The sequence below is a fragment of the Astyanax mexicanus genome, unplaced genomic scaffold (assembly GCF_023375975.1).
Source record: "Astyanax mexicanus isolate ESR-SI-001 unplaced genomic scaffold, AstMex3_surface scaffold_53, whole genome shotgun sequence".
Lineage (NCBI taxonomy): Eukaryota > Metazoa > Chordata > Actinopteri > Characiformes > Acestrorhamphidae > Astyanax > Astyanax mexicanus.
Genome location: NW_026040063.1, coordinates 87501 through 92500, shown reverse-complemented (window position 1 = coordinate 92500; position 5000 = coordinate 87501). Strand labels below are relative to the sequence as shown.

The 5000-nt window shown below is 55.5% G+C and overlaps 3 non-coding genes across 3 annotated transcripts in view; all 3 read left to right on the top strand.

Annotated features, from left to right (window-relative positions):
* Positions 1-1537: 1537 nt before the first annotated feature.
* On the top strand, positions 1538-3401 carry LOC125797786 (18S ribosomal RNA). Its single transcript, XR_007436616.1, has one exon. It is a non-coding gene; the product is annotated as an 18S ribosomal RNA (ribosomal RNA).
* Positions 3402-3774: 373 nt separating this feature from the next.
* LOC125797770 (5.8S ribosomal RNA) lies at positions 3775-3928 on the top strand. Its single transcript, XR_007436600.1, has one exon. It is a non-coding gene; the product is annotated as a 5.8S ribosomal RNA (ribosomal RNA).
* Positions 3929-4590: 662 nt separating this feature from the next.
* LOC125797803 (28S ribosomal RNA) overlaps positions 4591-5000 on the top strand; it is a 4064-nt gene continuing 3654 nt past the window's right edge. The window contains exon 1 of the ribosomal RNA XR_007436633.1: positions 4591-5000. This exon is cut by the window's right edge and continues 3654 nt beyond it. This is a non-coding gene — a ribosomal RNA (28S ribosomal RNA).

The window sequence follows — 5000 nt, the reverse complement described above, 5'->3', positions numbered from 1 at the left end:
AAAGTTGAAAAAATAACTAAGTCCAACTTGGTCTACCAGTGGTAGCTCTGAAAAGTCGAAAAAATGACTAAGTCCAACTTGGTCTACCAGTGGTAGGCCCGAAAAAGCTGAAAAAATGACTAAGTCCAACTTGGTCTACCAGTGGTAGGCTCGAAAAGTTGAAAAAATAACTAAGTCCAACTTGGTCTACCAGTGGTAGCTCTGAAAAGTCGAAAAAATGACTAAGTCCAACTTGGTCTACCAGTGGTAGGCCCGAAAAAGCTGAAAAAATGACTAAGTCCAACTTGGTCTACCAGTGGTAGGCTCGAAAAGTTGAAAAAATGACTAAGTCCCATTTGGTCTACCAGTGGTAGCTCTGAAAAGTCGAAAAAATGACTAAGTCCAACTTGGTCTACCAGTGGTAGGCTCGAAAAGTCGAAAAAATGACTAAGTCCAACTTGGTCTACCAGTGGTAGGCTCGAAAAGTTGAAAAAATGACTAAGTCCAACTTGGTCTACCAGTGGTAGGCCCGAAAAAGCTGAAAAAATGACTAAGTCCCACTCGGTCTACCAGTGGTAGGTCGAAAAAGTGCGAAATTTTTCTAAGTCCCCACTTTTGGTCTACCATTTCACGCCAAAAACTAGTGAGGGTGGCGAGCTCCAGGATTTCTGACCCCCTTCGCCCGACTCCCTTGCCCGACGAAGGTGCACTCCGGTCGGCCTCGGAGCGAGTTCGCCCGCGCTCTGGAGGATTTTTCGTCGGGGGGTTTTTCAAAGGGGTGCCGTCGGACTGTTGAGGAGAGTGGCAATGACTAGGGGTCCAAGCACTGGAGATGATTCTCCATTCATTTCTAAGCATGGCAGAGCTTAAATAAAGCCCCAATAATGGTTCCAAAGTGGATTTTTGGACACTATAACACGGACCCGATCCTACCCGACCAAGAAGCTCCGCAGGTCGGCCTCCGTCCCGCCCCCCGCCCCCCAGGCGGTACGGAGGAAAAACCAAACTTCCAGAGACGGTTCCAGGGGGGGTATCTCTTTCATTATTTTGACCCGATCGAATGGACTACCGAGCCCGCCTGGGTAGGCAACCGCGCGGCCCTCCGTGGCCACTGTGCGCGGTGCGTTCCTACCCGACCCAGCGGGTTAGCCTCCAGGGGGGTCCTCCGTCAGGGGGAGGACCTTTCCGAACCTATCCGAGGGAGTCGTAGACGGCCCGTCTATATCTCAATCTGCCCTACACGATAACCGGTCGGCCCGGAGCCGTCGGACTCGGATGCCTCGGTGGTCCTCGCGTCCAACCGAGCTCCAGCACCCGGCTTCAAAAAGCTCCGGACCCCCGGTTTCGGAACGAGCGTTTCCTTGTTATCCCCGAAGCAAGCGGGAACTCGCGCAGCGGAGTTGCCACACTAATTTCCACTGGGAGCAATGAGGGGTGAGCTCGGACGAGCCTCTCCGCCCGTCCCCCCCTCCCCGGGGGGTCCTTCGGACGGTACGGGGCCGATCCCTCTCCCCTCTAAGAACCAATGGTTTTTTCTGTGACAAAAACCACTCGCAGCAACCTGGTTGATCCTGCCAGTAACATATGCTTGTCTCAAAGATTAAGCCATGCAGGTCTAAGTGCACACGGAAGGTACAGTGAAACTGCGAATGGCTCATTAAATCAGTTATGGTTCCTTTGATCGCTCCACACGTTACTCGGATAACTGTGGTAATTCCAGAGCTAATACATGCAAACGAGCGCTGACCGGTCCTCTCTCGGGGGGGCCGGGATGCGTGCATTTATCAGACCCAAAACCCACCCGGGGGGACCCGCGAGGGTTTCCCCCGGCCCTTTGGTGACTCTAGATAACCTCGGGTCGATCGCGCGCCCACCGCGGCGGCGACGTCTCATTCGAATGTCTGCCCTATCAGCTGTCGATGGTAGCATAGGGGGCTACCATGGTGACCACGGGTAACGGGGAATCAGGGTTCGATTCCGGAGAGGGAGCCTGAGAAATGGCTACCACATCCAAGGAAGGCAGCAGGCGCGCAAATTACCCATTACCGACACGGTGAGGTAGTGACGAAAAATAACGATGCAGGTCTCTTTCGAGGCCCTGTAATCGGAATGAACGTATCCTAAACACATGGGTGAGGACCCATTGGAGGGCAAGTCTGGTGCCAGCAGCCGCGGTAATTCCAGCTCCAATAGCGTATATTAAATTTGCTGCAGTTAAAAAGCTCGTAGTTGGACTTCGGGAGTGGGCTGGCGGTCCGCCGCGAGGCGAGCTACCGCCTGTCCCAGACCCTGCCTCCCGGCGCCCCCCGGATGCCCTTGGTTGGGTGTCCGGTCCTCAGGGGTCCGGAGCGTTTACTTTGAAAAAATCAGAGTGTTCAAAGCGGGCACCAAACTCGCCTGAATGCCTGAGCTAGGAATAATGGAATAGGACTCCGGTTCTATTTTGTGGGTTTCCTGAACCAGGGCCATGATTAAGAGGGACGGCCGGGGGCATTCGTATTGCGCCGCTAGAGGTGAAATTCTTGGACCGGCGCAAGACGGACGAAAGCGAAAGCATTTGCCAAGAATGTTTTCATTAATCAAGAACGAAAGTCGGAGGTTCGAAGACGATCAGATACCGTCGTAGTTCCGACCGTAAACTATGCCGACCCGCGATCCGGCGGCGTTATTCCCATGACCCGCCGGGCAGCGTGCGGGGAAACCAGAGTCTTTGGGTTCCGGGGGGAGTATGGTTGCAAAACTGAAACTTAAAGGAATTGACGGAAGGGCACCACCAGGAGTGGAGCCTGCGGCTTAATTTGACTCAACACGGGGAACCTCACCCGGCCCGGACACGGAAAGGATTGACAGACTGATGGCTCTTTCTCGATTCTGTGGGTGGTGGTGCATGGCCGTTCTTAGTTGGTGGAGTGATTTGTCTGGTTAATTCCGATAACGAACGAGATTCCTTCGTGCTAAATAGTTACGCGGCCCCCCGCGGTCGCGGTTAACTTCTTAGAGGGACCAGTGGCGTATAGCCACGCGAGATGGAGCAATAACAGGTCTGTGATGCCCTTAGATGTCCGGGGCTGCACGCGCGCCACAATGGCCGGGCCAGCGTGTGCCTACCCTACGCCGAGAGGCGCGGGTAATCCGCTTAAACCCGTTCGTGACGGGGATTGGGGATTGCAATTATTCCCCATGAACGAGGAATTCCCAGTAAGTGCGGGTCATCAGCTCGCGCTGATTAAGTCCCTGCCCTTTGTACACACCGCCCGTCGCTACTACCGATTGGATGGTTATGTGAGGTCCTCGGATCGGCCACGCCGGGGCTCCTTCGCGGGGCCTTGGTGCTGTGCTGAAAAGTCGATCGAACTTGATCATCTAGAGGAAGTAAAAGTCGTAACAAGGTTTCCGTAGGTGAACCTGCGGAAGGATCATTACCGGGACTTGGGTTGGTAGTGTCTCCCAGTAGGCGCGACTCCCATTTCCACAAACAAAAAATGTTCAAGCCACGGCCCGACGTTGGGAACTACAGGGATTCCCTTCGGCCTTTTAATGACTTGATCGAAAAACGGTGTCCTGAGCAAAAAACGTGTTTTACGGCCAAAGGGAGACGGGTACCTGGCCCCCGAAGTCCGTCTGCGGGGTTTCTTACTCCGGAGGCGGCTCGGCGGCGCGGTTTGATGACCCCGAGTTCGCTTAGGCGTTCCGGGGCGCCCGTACCCGCGGCTGCCGTAAAACATTATTTCAAACCGTCACTTTTTGTGTCTGTTGGTTACATGGCTTCGAAACAAAAACAACCATAAAGAGTACAACTCTTAGCGGTGGATCACTTGGCTCGTGCGTCGATGAAGAACGCAGCCAGCTGCGAGAACTAATGTGAATTGCAGGACACATTGATCATCGACACTTTGAACGCACATTGCGGCCCCGGGTCAATCCCGGGGCCACGCCTGTCTGAGGGTCGCTATTCCAATCTATCGGACCTTTTCGTTCCGTCTCCCTCTTCCCTCCGGGGAAGAGTTAAGAGACGGTTCGAGGGGACCGCGGCTGGAGGTTCGCAGGTGCCCGATCCGAGGCGCCTTCGTCTTCCTAAAAGCAGACTCGGTCAGGTTCCCTTCTCGTTCGGGACTCGACAAAAGCCGCTCGACGGGCTTGATCGCGGGGGAAAAGACTTTCGTCCACCCCTCTCGCCTTCGTCTCCGTTGCCCAGCGATGGGTCTCGGAGGCCGGCTTTCCACACACCGTCCTCTACCGTTCCTCGTTCCGGCGAGGGGAGAGGTGGCGGCGATCCGTGGAGAGACGTCGTAGCGACGGCTGCCGGTGGGTTTTACCCTCTCTGGCTGCCCGTTACGCGCGCCGTCTCTCCGTCGGCGGATCTCCGTCCTCCCTCTCCTTTTCGTTCGGGCCGAGAGCGCGGCAAAAGAGAGGTTGGTAGGATAGCTCCGGTAGAAGGCGAAGAGGGGGGCTTAAGTTTTTTTCTTCCCGTTTTCATCCTTCGTCCTCCGGCCGAATCGAACCTCCCCGTCTCGAAAGGGTTCCTCCGAATGGTTTCCAGCCAGACCGCGAGGGGTGGTTCCCGCCCTCCCTCGCGGCGGCGTACGCCTGGCGACGACAGCCCTTCGAGCGCGACCTCAGATCAGACGAGACGACCCGCTGAATTTAAGCATATTACTAAGCGGAGGAAAAGAAACTAACAAGGATTCCCCTAGTAGCGGCGAGCGAAGAGGGAAGAGCCCAGCGCCGAATCCCCCGTCCTTCACGGGCGTCGGGACATGTGGCGTATAGAAGTCCGTATCTCTCGGCGCGGGCCGGGGGGCCTGAGTCCTTCTGATAGAGGCTCAGCCCAGGGACGGTGTGAGGCCGGTAACGGCCCCCGCCGCGCCGAGGTCGCGGTTCTTCTCGGAGTCGGGTTGCTTGGGAATGCAGCCTAAAGAGGGTGGTAAACTCCATCTAAGGCTAAATACTGGCACGAGACCGATAGCGAACAAGTACCGTAAGGGAAAGTTGAAAAGAACTTTGAAGAGAGAGTTCAACAG